Below are 16,917 nucleotides of genomic sequence, written 5' to 3'. Positions count from 1 at the left end.
ATGTCCCAATACCAGATCCTTGTCGGGTGAATGAACCATCAAAGAATATTTTCCACATTTTTTGTGTCAACAATAGCATAGATTAATCAAGAAATTCAATGTTCATGTGGTGTTGAGCTTGCAATGGTGCATTAGCTAACTGATTAGAAATAAATTTCCCTTTGATGGCTTCCCTTTCCACATATTCAATGTCAAACTCATTTGGTATTGTAACCCGATATGCTTGTCTTCTTTTTAAAGTTTTTTTACTCAAAAAGTACTTGAATGGATCAATCTTTTCAACTAGATTTGCAAAGTGAGAAAGAATATAGTGCCTAACCTTCCAGAAAGTAAAGAAAACTACTAATAAAGCTTTCTCAATAATTTTATTGTTCATTTTATAAGATACTAGCATCTGACTGATGTAGTAGATTGCTCTTTCTTTCTTGTTTTGATCTTCTTGATCCAATAAGACACCCAAGGATGTGTGTGTTTGTGAAATTTATAAAATAAGAAAACGTATAAAATAAGAGGCTTTTGCTGAATGGGAGGCAATAGAATATGTATTTTAGCAAGATGCTTCTTTGTCTAAGTCAAGATAATTTTAATTTCTTTATTCCATTGATATGTTACACCCTAATGTAGAGTCTTTGTGAATGGTTGGTATTTATCTATACATTGTGAGATGAACCTAAGAATAGATCAGAGTCTTGCTTGTAATCCTTAACTAATATTTAAGGTGAAGGAATTTCCATGATAGCTTAAAATTTTCCAAGATCCACCTCAATACCTTTAGCTAAAATAATGTATCCTAGTAGTTTTCATTATATGACCATGGATATACATTTCTTAGGATTGAGTCAAAGGTTGAATTTTTCCCTACGGTCCAAGATTGGGTTGAAGTCCTTGAAATGAGTATTTCTTTTCATACTTTTAGTTAATGTATCATCAACATAATCTTCCATTTATTTATGCATCATGTCATGAAATATTGTAGTTACAAGATGTTCATACATAACTCCAACATTTTTTCAAGCCAAATGGCATTACATTCTAGTAGAAGGTACCCCAAGCACATGTTAAGGTTATTTTTTCTTAACACTCTGGGGTAATTTTGATTTGATTATACCCATAAAAGCCATCCTCTAGTGAGTAAATTTTATGTCCAGCTATCATGCTATCATGTTGATGTTGGATAATGGAAAGCTGTCCTTCAAACATACTTTGTTCAAGTCTCTAAAATCAATCCATACTCTCATAGGCTTATCATGCTTGGCAATTGGCACAATGTTAGAGATCCATTCAACATAGTTAATGATTAAGATAAATCCATGTTTCATTAGTTTCTCTAATTCATCCTTTAGTAGGAGTACCACTTGTGTATGCACTTTCCAGAGCTTATGTTTCATAGGTTTTACCCCTAGTACAATGGACATATGATGCATTGTGAGATCAGGATCCAACCCTAGAATATTAGAGTATGACCATGCAAAGTTTATTTTCTTCTCCTAGAAGAAAGTAGCGAACTATTCTTTTTCTTCACCTAATAGTGATTGTGCAAGATGTATATTCTATTTATTTTCCTTTGTCCCCAAGTTTACTAGTTGTGTTGTCTCTATCAATGTAATGCCCCACCAAGGGATCCAAAGAATTAACCTAGAATTTCACTAAGTTTGGTAGCATTTTTTATTTATTTTTAAACATGAAAGTAAATACCACATATAACTTATACACAATAATGGAAGCAATAGCAATGTCCATCTAAAAGTAAACATAACATACACAATAGATTACATTCTTTAAGGATCCCTTAACGTTGAATTATATCTATATCAACTAACATTATTGAATCCATCTAATACAACAACCACATGAAATAATAATGATAAGTCCAATGTTTATACATTACATTTCTAAATGCTCAATCATCCACTATACATGTCACAGGGTATGAAAAGCTTAAAAGAATATACATATGTGAAACAAGGTACATCATCCTATTCTAACCCATGATACATCAAGTAAAGATAATCTCATGTCATACATGATACATCATCATAGAAGGTATATACATCCATCATAAAGATCAAACATAATAAACTAAGTGCATGGTTCCTCCCAACCATAAATAGCATCATTAGACCATCATGGATCCTAGCCATCCCTCCATGCGTAACATTCCAAATCACCGAGGAGATCATCAGTGTTAACATAGTAGGAATGTCACTCCTAACATATACTATATCATATGCAGCATAAGATATCATATGCTAATCATCAGTGAAAGGATACATATCCACCATCATGAAGGAGGCATCAGCTACGATGTCTCAAACGAATCTCAAATGATAAGAGTGGAAAAACACTGCCACTCGACCACGTGGTACCTAAGTGGTCCACTCCCACCGTGCTGAGGAGATAATCTCAATTCCCAAATAGGCTATCAAAATCACATAGCATAAGAATACTCTCTAATTCTAGGAATCCTAAAAGTATACTAACTCAAAGGTTCCAACAAAACTGACATCTAATTCCCAGAGGCACACAAAGACATCTAGGAACCTACTATGCAAGTAGGAAAGTGTCATCACATATATCATGAAGAAGTTACCCTGGTAGTTAGCTAAACTCCATGATTCCCTACTGATCCTCATGCGGCCACTAGTATCCTCTCATACTGACAAGGCATACTATGCAATGCAAAGTCACAACCATGCATTCTCTCTACTCCCATCCTAGTCTGTACAAGCACTTGAGGCATGGGCGAGAACAAAATGATTATCTTTTTAGGTTCATTTAGTTAGTATTAGGTGTGAATGTTTTCACTTATTAAACAACTTACAATGAGTTATTCTGGCAGCCTCTTAGGGCCCTGGCCCTCATTGCAAGCCACTTCCCGACACTCCAAGCGGATAACCTACCCTAAGCTCATGGAATCATAAATCTCAAAATCATAAAGGATAATCCATAATAAGAACATCAAATATGTATAATAAAAGAATCAAATCTCCATGAGCAAGCATCCATAGAAAATCATGATCACAATAGCTCTCTATTGGCAACTGAAGCATCACTGATAATCAAAAGTATCAATTGGTTCCCAATAACCAAAATATATCTCAAATCATACTGATCGAAGACTCCAAAATGGTTGAGTCAAATCATGTCACAACATGACATCATAAAATAACATTTCAGTCCCATCATGGCGACTGGAAAATATCCCAAGGATAACTGATCGATGACTCAAAAATGATTAGGTCAAGTGTCTCATACATAAGAATCTCAACTATAACAATCAGTAATTACAAACATTTCATAGAGCATTTCATCACATAACAATGGTTGGGTTTATAAAGATTAGAAATAAGACATCATCATGACATCACAATCATAACCCCCAAGCCTTTGGTAGATGTCCTATAATTGGTCAACACTAGTCAACCCAACACCCAAAACAAATAGTATAGAGAAAACACAATGCAAGCACATGTTTTGGTTTTGCTGAAATTACATAATTGAATTAAGTGTGGAGGTTTCAGTTTTCATTTCGAGTTTTAGATAATGAATGGAGAAACATTTGTAGGTATTTTTCCCATCCCATGTATTTGTTAAAAAGTTTCTCTCTCAAAACCATTAGACTTAATTTTCTAATTATATTGTTTATATAAACATTGTTCAAAATTGACTCCTATCAAGTTCCAATAATCAATTAACAATTCTAATGAACCCAATAATTGCATAATTCAAGACTCACATTCTAATGATTAACCTTAATTAAACTTAGTTTAATTAAGTTAATCCTTAATGTCCTTCTATTTTAAATCATTTATCTTTTAAAAGAATGACCCATTATTTAATCTTTTAAATATATTAATTGTTCATAACTATATATACATATATATACCTATATACATATGTATATATATATATATATATACCTATATACATATATATATATATATATATATATATATATACCTATATACATATATATATATATATATATATATATACCTATATACATACATATATATATATATATATATATATATATATATTAACAATAACAATATTTTTATGAAAAATGAATTATAAAAATTGAATTGCAAATCACATCCAATCTTTTAACCCGATGCCATAGCCAATATTATAAAACACCACCAAAGAAAGGGTGTTGTGCGAGCCTACTATCGCAGGCCTGTGACAGTGGTCACAGAACCTGCGGTAGCAATGCCGCCGGCCACTATCGTAGATACAGAGGTGGGGGTACGGGCTCGACCCTCGCCGCCCACATATAATATGCGAATCATTTTTTTATATAAAATTTTTATAGTGTTTTTTCAAAAATGTAAATCGTGATGCGATATCATTCGACTTTTCAATTAAGTAAATATATATATACATATGTATGTATATATATAAAGGTATATATGTATATATATATGTATATACATATGTATATATACATATGTATATATATACATATGTATATATATATACATATATATACATATGTATATATATACATATATATATACATATATATATATATGTATATATATACATATATATATGTATATATATATACATATATATATATATATGTATATATATACATATATATATATATATGTATATATATATACATAGAGTTTTATACAACATAAACATATATATTTTTATAAATGTATTTTTATGTAGATCTGAAATTATATGTTTTTCCACCAAGAATATATATATATACAATTTTAAGAATTTCTTATAAAATATTTACTCTCTAAATTTACCCGATAATTTTCTAATGAATTTGGCTACAATTAAAACCCTAGCCCTGTGTTCTCTTCAGATCTATGCATATAAGGTGTTTTCTCAAATAAATTTTAACTACCCATATTGAGAATGCAAAAAACCAAAATATGGAATTCCTTAGAAAACATATGGAAGACACGAAGAAGACAGGAAGTGCAAGATGCGGAAATAGCATAAGCAAAATCACAAGAGTCTACCTGAATTTTGATGCTAATTCGCTCTTCCTCAGAAAACTCGCAGAGAAAGCTCCTACCTTCTCCAAAGTTCTCGAGTCCTCGAATGCTCCAAAACGCTCTCCAAACGCTATGTCTAAGTTTCTAGGAATGCATGAATATAAAGGCTTCTCAGGAAGCACCTAGAATGTCTCTAGAAACGGCTAGAAGGTATCACCAACTAAGCATGCGTCTTTTCCAACCTTCTAGATGAGTCATAAGGTTGTAGACACCATGTGCTTAATTTGTGCACTAACCCCCATGTTGTTGACATATGAGAAATAAAAAGGTGTGTTAACTCCTAGGCAAGCTTATAACTCCTTATTTAATTTTTTTTATAACTTCTATTTAAATTTTATAACTTTCATTATTATTTTTATAACTTTTATTATTATTATTTATTTATTACTTTATTATTATTTTATAATTATTATTATTAATTTTTAATTTTTAATTTTCTTTTATTTAATTATTTTTCTCAATTAATTCTCATTTAATTAATTATAATCAAAATATCAAAGATCATGATATTATATTAATTTTCTCTAAATAATTAATTTATTAATTAAATTTATTTATTGAAGACTTAATTAATAGAAAATTCACCATAGACCTCCAAGATAAAATATAAAAACCCATCATAGAACAATTCACACAAAATCAGTCTAAAGGGTTAAAAATCACAAAATATGTCATCTGACACATTCAGTGGGTAAAATATCCAGATACTTGTCCTACCTCACTAGGACAAATGGTTTAAAGGTTTGGTATTTGGACTTGAGAATTTATCTCCCTTCTCTTATCATTGAGATAGTGTAATAGGGTACGCTCATCCTGGCAATTCAGGGAAGTCGATACTCGGTACCTGCAACCTGCATAAAAACCATGCATGCATATACAATATATATAATGCTACGCTAAATAGGCAATGGTAGGAAGTGGTGCATCATGTAGATCCTGACTAGTAGGTGACTATGACTCCCTTCCTTAACCAAATCAGAAATGCCATACAATAAGAACAAACACACACACCATACACATGCACGTATGGGGTAAGTGTCAATAATAAAACACATGAGATAATAAGCCATCTAACTAATCATCATCAATAATTGAAAGAAATGTAATGATCATCATGCATACATGAAATGTAAAGTCTAAATGATCTCATCATATATCAACTGAATCCATAACATAATATCTGATAGTCTCAAAACAATACTACTAATCCATCAACATAAAACTAGTCTATCATAGTCTGATAATAATAGAAACAATGTGTCCAAAAAGATGTGAACAAGGGTAGGCACTAAAATCAATGCTAATAATCTCTTCTACAAATAACTTGGAAGTGTATCAAATATCTCATCTTTGGGTGTCTCATAGAGTTTTTCACCCTTGGATACATCTTTTGTTTTTACTATTTTAGGCTCTAATGTTGCCACAATGTGGTTTTCACCACCATAAAACCTTTTCTTTTTCTTTTTTATTTTATGAATGAGATATTTGATGTCATCTTCTATCATGCTCACACTTTGTTCATTGGTCGAAGGCATTATGGGTTTGATAATGTTCAGGTAATAGGCAAGAGCATAGTCACTTTGGAATGTGGGGACTTCACTAGATGTAAAATTAGAGTTCTAATCTATTAGCTCCAGATGGATGAGTGAAAAAGAATTAGTTGAATCTAATGAGTTCATGATTTAGTCATCAAAAGCATGAACTAATAAGTCAAGGCCTATTGTGATCTCATCTAGAGGTGTGCTTGAGTCCCTTTGATTCCTAATGATACTAGAAGAAGAAAAAGTGACATTAGTAGAATCAAACTCATCAGACCTAACCCTAGACTCCTCACCCATTTCAAGTTGGTCTTAATATGTATGAACCATGTCTATATCTCTATCAATACTAGCATAAGATAGAGAATCAAACTCATACTCATGTGAATCAATACTACATGGAGGCAGGTTGAAGTATTCCCCTGTAGTCATGGGTATCCACTCTCCACTTTCAATATCTTCTTGATGTTCTTCAACCATTTTAACTAGCCGAGTCTCACTTGGTTAACCTCATTAAAATTGTTCCTAGAAATGATGGTGGGAAATACAATTCCCCATGATATTTAGGAATAGCAGTTTGCATTTCTTATAGCCTTTCATATGTTAGAGGAGTAATATAAGCCATTTCATCAAAGTCATTATCAATTTTAGTAGTATTGACACATGGGTCAAAATTATCAAGTTTTACAAGAAGCATTGTGAGTTCTAAAAGAACGAGAAAAGGAAAAGTATCCTCGTCATCTTAGTTGTCCTCCTAATTTTCAAGTTTAGATTGCTCTTTAGGTTCAAGTGGGTTGTCTAGTTCTGGAACAAATTTGTTAATCCCTAGGTGAAATGGGATTTTCTTAAAGCCTAGACCTATTGTATCTTGAGGTCTTCTCAATTTATCCTCAATGGGATCAATTAATCATTTATTTCTTTGTCTAAGAGGACCATTTTCTTTATATCCTATTTGTTTCCTAAGTTTAAAACCTTAGCCATATCTCTTAGGAGTTATTTCATAGTTTTGGATTTTAGTACTACTAGTGTTTTCTCCTCTATATATCTAGGTAGAAATAACTCTATCCTAATCCTCATCCTTCAGAGGTAGAGCTTCTTGAATAAAAGTTCCATTATGAATAGTCTTTGGTGGTGTGGTAGAAGGTTTCATTTCTTTATACTGTCTCTCATGGTGTTAAGAAGATGGGGGGAGTGATGTCAAAGATAGGACATGCTCTATCTTGTATTCCCCCATGCTAGTGTTTATCAATTTCAAGGACTTGCCTATGTCTTTCACCTTGTCCTCATAGTATTCAATATATTCTCGATTGGTTGGTATAGGAGTGTCAATAGTTTGAGTAAGAGTATTATAAGAATAGTTGAAATTGGAAGGTATGGTGACTTTGGCCCATTGGAACAAGAATTTAATACACTCATGGTGTGTAGAAGGAATTTCTTGCATCTCATGAATCCAAGGCCTACCTAGTAGTATATTATATGCTAAAGGAATATAAAGAACCTAATAGATGACATCTCTATTTATATGTCCACTCTAATGGGTAGCACAACAAGACGTTTGGATTTTCTTTCTTCTTCATCATATTCTTTAATAGTAATCCTCCTACAAGGATCAATAGACTCCTCATCATAGCCTAGTTTAGTCAATATACTTGTAGAACAAATCTTGAGATGAATGCCTCCAATTATCTAAACATAGAAGACATGCATCTTACAAATCATTACTTCAATATACAATAGTTGAATATGTGGATGACTAGGGGATGATTTTCATATTTAGAGAAGGATAGATAGTGCAATGAAGTCAAGTGACCTACCATGGATTGAAATCAATTAATATCTAAGTCATTGGGTATGATAGACTCAGAAAGTAGTTTATCAAGGATCTCCCTATGAGCATGAGAGATTTTTAATAGTTCAAAGATTGTGATTTGAGTGTTGGTTCTTTGAAGTCGATATAAGATAATATAGCGTGCATTGCTAGAGGAGGGTGTTGATTTTGTGTTCTTGCTAGTAGTAATAGTATGATGCTTTTCCTTAGTCTATTTTGGATTAGATTCAGAAGGTGTAGAACCTTGGATCCCTATATTTTCATGGGAACTTGTGACAATATTCACACAGAATTAGGATTATTCTTGAGAAGTATTATGAAATACAAATCCTTTGAGGACAAATGGAGTTTTTGGTTTGACTGAATTGTAATCTTTCCCTAGTATTGTGATGATGTTGCAATGTTTGAATTCCATAAATGCAACCATACTAATTACATTATCATAATTGGTGTATGTATAGTTGACCTTAGGATTGTTCTTTGGTTTAGAGGATCCTCTTTTCTCATATGGAGGGAAAGGTTCCTTAAATGCCTTTTGATTAGAATTTTCATTATATCCACTTACAACCACATTACCATCATCAATGAGGTATTGAATCTTGTGTTTGAGTTGTATGTAGTTGTTAGCTTTATGTCCTTTGTTACAATGGTATTTGCAATAGTCATATTTGTTCCACCATTTAGGTCTAGGTTGTGGATTATATGGTTGAGCATTGTCTAGAGTAGTGATGATTTGATTTTGGAGGAGTGTCTTATAGACCACCTCTAGAGGTTCACCAAGAGGTGTGTAAATTCCCTTGGGTTGAGGAATCCAAGGTGTGTATCGAGTTTGTTTAGTTGTAGGGTTAGCTTTATCAGTAGCTTTAGTCACTTCTATATTGCTTGTGAGATCAAAGAAAGCTTTTAAAAGTTTGGGAGTGACATTGCTCTACTATGCCATCATTCACCACATCATGATTTTTGTTGGTGTATTTGGATTTCTCCTTGCTTGAGTTTGACCCTTTTTTTTCCTTTTGTAAGGTCAAATCACCTTTCTTGATCATGAAATCCTCTACATGGATGCCTTGTGTAATCATCTCATAAAATGATGTGGGTCCTTGGAGTTGTAGTTTGTATTCAAACTCAAGTAGAAGGTTGTCCATAAATATGTCAAGTTTCTCATTTTCATGTATCTTACAAGATTGTTTGGTGTATAGTTGTCTCCATCTATGGAGGAAAGTAAAGAATAGTTCTCCACTTATTTTCTTAAGATTGAAAAGTCTTTGATGTTATTCAAATGTTGAATATTGTGTGAGTATTATTCAATAAATAGATTGGTAATTTTGTCAAAGGTTTTGATCTGAGGAGGTAACCTTGAAAATCACTTGATAGCTTGTCCACAAAGATTGTGTGGGACACATGCATAAGATAAGTTTGATTGTGTATAAACTCCATGAACAAAGCACTGAATTCCCTTAATTGATATTGAGGCTCAGAAGTACCCATGTATTTATCATATTTAGGTAGTTCAACTCCCTTAGGAAAATGAGGCATGTATAGATCTTTGTCAAAATGAAATAGATAAATAATTTCTAGAGTATACTATTTACAGGTTTGTCCATTTCTTGCATTACTTGTCACAATTGTTCTTGCATAGGGTGAAATTTTTTTTCAAACTAGATATTATAGTCTCTTCTTTCTTGACCACAATAGTTTCTATGTTATAGTTTGGGGGGAATTTTCTCCTTCTTTAGATAAGAAATTATTTCTCGTTCTCCTCCTTTGTCGAGATTTCCATCATCTTCCTAAAGCCTTTAGTAGTTCAACATCTATCTATTTCATCTTGAGGTATATCTTCATCATCATCATTTGGGATATTTTTATATGATTTTTTATCCCTACTATTTTCTCTATAGTTTTTATATTCATCATCCATTTTATCTTTGTGTTAATTTTCAGTATGTAAAGATTTACAATGCAATGGTGTTGTGTTTGAAGTATGGGGTAGTGTAGTCTTGTTCAAACTAGTAAAGTTTTATTCAAAATATGACTTGTCTAAAATGTGTTCTATAAGATGATCTTAAAATATTAGGTTTCAAATCTGGTCAAGATTTATTGGTAAGACATGCTTGACCTAAGGTTTATCAATAGGTGGAGACTGTGAGGACTTTTTGTTGGATGTGTGAGACTGTATGGTAGGTCGAGGAGATTGTAAAAATTCTTCACTAGACTCAGGGTGTCTCATGTACCTAGTACAACCCCTACCATGATCTTATTCTATTCTAAGTCTATGTAAAATAAAAAGAATTCTACTTCTACTTGTGACAGATATAAAAAACTAAAGTGTGATGGGTTTTGAAAAAGACCACACTTAAATTTTTTTCACAAAAGGGAAGTGGAGATAAAAGAAAGAGTAATGTACATCAAGGTATGAATCATCAAAGAAGTGACTGGAATAGCTGAGATTGGTGACCATCATGATAGCAAGATGTGACAACACAATAGTACAAGAAGAACAAAGGAGCAAGAGACTAATTTGCACATGGACCAAACATTCAACCTAAGGAAGTAGCTTCATATTTGGATTGTTTGCAAATACAAAAGTATACATAGGATAAGTAGATAGAGATCAAGATAGAATGGGATAGTCCAAGTGATCAAATAGAAAATTTTAGGCTTTCGAAGATAATTATTGATAGAGTCATCTAAGGGAATGCATTCCCATACGAGTGATTCCTTGGTTCATACAAGGAAATGTGCAACAAGATGAGGGTTTGCAATGAAAATCAATTTGAACAAGTAATGGACATGTTTTCATTAGTTTCTAGCATAGTCTTGTACGAGACAGAACTAGGAGCATACTAGTTCGAACAAGGTGTAGTACCAGTAAAGAGAGGCAGTAGATTTTTGTGTTTAGCTCGTATGAGATTTTGCATAGGACCATATGATTTTTTAGGTCAATTTAGCAATTCATGAAGTTTTTGAGGAAAGATTTGACCATTTTTCAATTTCTAATTTCATTTTTCAGACAATTGGTGAACAACAGATAGATTTGTGACACAAGTAGCAGTTAGAAATAATACAACCAAGGGAAAAGGAACTTGGGAGGATAGGGGAAGTTTTGACAATCTAGACAATTTTGGACAAGATTGACACAAAAAACATGTCTTATCCTTAGAAACAAAATGATAGAGAAGAAAAAATCTATCTCATATCTTATATGTATACATGCACCTCACATAGTCATGTCACCCCCTAGTGGGCACCCATGTTCTTGGTATTTCCAAGGACAATAATATATGTTCAAAGGTAACCCTTGAAGCACAAGCCAATATTATATACCACCTTCAAGCATCTAGGTCTATACCTATGGTGAGGATCTACATGAGAAATTCTTCCCCCTCATTGTACAAATAGTATGCCCCCTTTTAGAGGTGAATCAAATAAGTAGCTACATTAAGAGGTGTTTAATAGGCTTATGTTCATGATAACCCCTAGTGGTCTTTCAAGCGAGATTAAGGCCTATAGCCACACCAGAACTTATAACTATACACCCTTGACAAGAAAAGATAGGAGTGCTAACTCTCAATACAATAGGAAGGGCTTCCTCATGTTATGCGACATCAAGAATCAAGAGGAAGAAATTAACATGGCTTTGGAGTCTTTCACTCTACAAAAATTCTTTATTATAGTGAGTTGGAATCATTGTGAAAGGTGTGTACACACTTGGGCCATTCCTAGAGGTTGGATCACTCTGGAAAGCCTGTTAAAGGTGACTCAAGGACTTGGCTTAGATTCAAGGGTCTAAGTTTCCAATTCTCCCAAAATGGAAAATAGAATACTCTTCTATCTCTTCACCTTACTCAAACATGCCAGCCATGTTCATCATCGAGCTAGCTTATGTCCAAATGCATCTAGAATCTTCTAGGTTTCTAATTCCCTCAAAAGGGAAAAGAGCATACTCCCCTCACTAAAAGACTTTCTAAGAGATTCACTACCTTTCCTTGCCTTCAAAGGGTACCGTCATCCAAAGGGGTCAAGGTTTCTAATTTACTCTTTGACATCACTTCTAAGTAGTAAAGAGAATAATCTCCTATCCCTTTGTCTAGAGCCTAAGAGAAATTCACAAGGCCTAATTAGACTATGTTTAGAAAGTAGTAAAGAAAACAAAATGTTTGAGTGTGTTTTAAATGTGTCTTTGACAACTGATCTTTAACATGCATCTTGCAAGAAAACTATCAACAAGTGTAAGAGTTTCAAGGTATCTTCAACAATCATCCTACAGGAAATATTAGGCTATATAAAATCCAAAACACAAAGAATAGATCAAACCAATGTGGACATTAAAAACATGCAAAAAATCATCAAAAATCTTGTGAAAAACCAACTCTGGAAAGCATATGAGTAATCATCCTGATGCAAAATATTGTATGAGAAAAAAAATCCTCTTACAAGGATCCCAAACCATCGTACAACTCAAAATCTGACCTAAGATGAAGATTGGATCTTGCAAATGCTCATATGATCAAAAATCACCCCCGATACAAGTAAATAGAAGATTCGTATGAGTCTGAATACTAAAATGCAAGAATAAAAATGTAGAAAAACATTTTTTTAATCAAGAATAAGGTTATATCTTTTTATTTTTTGGGCCCCATAGTAGGAACCATAAATGTGTCTGTTTGTGTGTGTGTATGTGTGCGCGCATGCACGTGTGTGTGTGTGTGTGTGTGTGTGAAAATGGGGCTCCACACACTAAAACATAGTCATTACATGTCAGATTTATCTAAGAATGAAGATGAGATTTTTCATCCCGAAAGAACTGAGAAAATTGACATGTTACCTTCTATTTAGTAGGGGTTTGAGTACCTGCTCTCATAATCAAGAGCTTTAGTGACCATAAGACCCAGCTAGAATGAAGGATTTGAATGCATGAGATTGAATGCAAATGCAAAAATAGATCTTTTTGTATATTTCTATGCAAATAGATGAACTAAGCTATATGAGAATAAAAATTTAAACTAAGAACGAGTAAGCAAAGAGATCTAAAATAGATATATACAAGTTTAATCTATGTTTTTGGATTTTTTTAATGCATATGCTATGAAAACAAAGAAAAAGGTATCTAAGAATGAAATGCAAATATGAAACTAGAATGAGTGCACTATGCAACAAAGCTTTGGCTGCAAAGAGTGAGTTCTCAATTCGATAAAGTTTCAATGCTCAAAAAATGTAGATCCCTTATGAGAGATAAGAGCTCTCTATTTATAAGAAAATATGGTCAAATTGCCAAGTAGAGGAGTGGAGAGAATGTGACCAAGATACAAGATTCCATAGGTAGTGGGAATATGACATGTATTCTCACTTGCCATTTGTCTCATTATGGAGTTTCTCTTTGAAAAGTGTCATTCTTTTGAATATTCCAAAAAGGTGCCTCATAGTTGAATATTTAAATTCAAATAAAATAATATGTGCAGACACTTAATTTGAAATGAATTAATATATCCCATTGTCATGTATTATTGACTATAGTCATGTATTAATTTAATAGAAAGTATTAGAAATTTATATTTAAATAATTAATCAAAGAGGTTTAGCTAGCCAATTTAAATCAAATATTTAGAGATTTATTAAAGTTTGATGATTATAGCAAAATATGGATTTTATGAACTTGATATTTAAATCGAGTGGCATCAAGTAGTACTAGAAATGCCTAGCAATTTTAGGACTTTGAGATTGATTTAGGGATTTAGGAGTGCAATGGTTTAGGAGGCCAATTTTAGGGTATTATAGTACCCTTGAGCTCATCACTACATGATTTATGCCATTGGCTCTCTCTTTCATATGATATAGCCAATCATAATTACTTTTTCACATGAAAAATTAAAAATATTTCCCTATAATTTCTAAAGGGAACTTTTTGGATGGCCTAAATTCACCCATGGTTTTATAAAGTTTTTTAGGAGATAGACAACATTCACCCTACAATTTTTTAGATGTGCATCCCACACTAATGCAATTTTGCTAACTATAATGTTTGTTGCCATGTATTGAAAAAGCCATAATCACATTGGAAAGTACATAAGATATGTTTTTATAATGAGGGCATCACCAAATATTTTTTATATGTTATAAGATTCATGCCAAATTTTCCAAAAGGGATTGGTGTAAATACATTCATAGATTAGTAGGTTCTCTCAATTCTAATTGATAGAGTAGTCTCAATTTCTCAAACTACCAAGAGCACTGGCAAGTGACAACTACAATTAAGGTAAATGTGAGTATTTTGGACCCCTATCTATCAACAATTTTTAGTCCATTTCATAGATTAGTAGGTTCTCTCAATTTTGATTGATAGAATAGTCTCAATTTCTCAAACTACCAAGAGCATTAGCGAGTGACAACTAGAATTAAGGTAAAGGTGAGTAACTGGGATGTAAATCCCCGCTCGGAGATCCTTGGAAACAAGGATTCAAATCAAGCCAAGATTTTTTTTTTTTTTTTACAAGTATGAATGCACAAGACAACATCATACAGGGATCACAATGATTGCAACGGAAGACTTCAACACAATCCCAGCAACCAACGAATCTCCGAACGCCACTACCAAACTGACACACACAAACAAAGCCAACAATGACAACAACAAGATGAGGGCATAAGAAATGACCACTCATCAAAAAAACACCAAGTTGGGGTAATATGCAAAATCCCAAAATTTGGCTAAGCCTAAAATCCTGAAGCCCTGAAAATTGGCTAAGTCTGGATTTCTGAAGCCCTAAAATTTCCTAGAATCCATAACTTATCTCTGAGAGGTCTGAAACCTATCTCAAATGATTTGTCGCATATATTAAAATATATCTTAAGTATAAGGAATTAACTTATACTTAAAAAATATATTTTAAATGATATATACGTCAACTTATACTTAAACGATATATTTTAAACCCCGAAGGACTACTACAGAAACCCAAAAACTGGATTTCAAAAGAAACCTCCTGAATTCAAAATGCAACAACATAGGCTCCAAGAACGCCCAAAAGGGTATCCAAATCCACTCTCAAAAAGATTGGATCACGAAGAAAAGTCCCCGCTGATGGCACGCGTAGGTTTTTCACAAAAACCGTGCGACACTTTTTACTAAGGGAGGGCAACACTTCTCCCTTACTGCATGCGACACTTCTCAAGAAGGCATGCGATACTGTAAAAGTATCGTGCAACATTTCTCATAAAGCCGTGCGACACTCTTCCAGTGTCATATGACACTTCTCTAGTAATGCGTACGACACTTTATAGTATCGTACGACATTCTTTCTATGGGTGTGCGATACTTTATCAGTGTCGCACAATGGTGAACAAATGTCGCCCGTAGAAAGTAAAAACACTTCCAGAACTCAAAAATGGGGAAAAACCAACAAAAGAACCTCCACACCGGGGAGTACCGGATCCACAAAGGCTCAAGGAATGAACACTCGAGTACAAGAACAACACAGAAAGAAGAACGTCTACCATCTAAACTACCGCAGCAAAGAGCACACTGAATAAACATTGCAGAGAACAAAAGCAACATCGCAATGTACATAAATACATCTCAGGAACAAAAAAACCAAACTAAGTACACGGTTCCTCCCAACCGTCAATAGCATCATAAGACCATCGTGGGTCCTAGCCATCCCTCGCGCGTAACATCCCAAGCCACCGACCAGATCATCGGTACTATCATAATAGGGACGTCACTACTAAAACATGCATAATAACAGCATAAGAAAATCTAACATGCTAGTGATAACGCATAAAATAATCCTACAGTAGATAACATCACCTATCACATGCTAAACAATAGTAAGCAACAAATATACTACTAAAGAAAATCACATCATCTAATTATATGCTAAACATCATAATAAGGGAATGTGCCAAATAAAATAACATCATCTAAACATGATATACAAGCATCCTAATGAAAACATAAATCACAAGAAAGCATACTCCGAAACTCGAAGTACCAAGTGAAAACATCCAGCAACAGTCGCACTAGGACAAAAGATCATCTTTGTACACCGATCCCTAGCAGTGGTGAAGGTAGCTATGCCTCCCAACCACGTGGCACTCGTAGGTCCACACCCGCCATGCTGATGGAGATAATGATCCAACCACAACCACACATAAAACACAACATCCATGGCTAACACTCACGCTAGATAGTATGATGGCTGAACCAAGAACCTAAGACAATGCAAGGAGTACAAGTCTTGGTCAGACACTCAATAGGCTACTATGTAGGGGCTAACATCCTAGAGAGTCGCTTGGCATCAAAAAGCCCAAGCTCGGATCGTGTGTCCTCAAACTTAAATGGGTGCTCACACATTGTGTCCTCGAACTTAATCGGGTGCTCACACATTTTACTTATCTTAAGTTTTATTAACAATCACACATTTTATTTAATTATCACTTATATAAAGCTTCCTCTGCCAACCCATGACGCCATGATCGTCGGGCTGCAAGATAGAAGCCCCCTCCAGATGCTACCCTACCCTACCCATGCTCA

Source organism: Cupressus sempervirens, chromosome 4 (assembly GCF_028749045.1).
Source record: "Cupressus sempervirens isolate cs-2001-9-10 chromosome 4, ASM2874904v1, whole genome shotgun sequence".
Lineage (NCBI taxonomy): Eukaryota > Viridiplantae > Streptophyta > Pinopsida > Cupressales > Cupressaceae > Cupressus > Cupressus sempervirens.
This window is presented reverse-complemented; position numbering follows the sequence as displayed.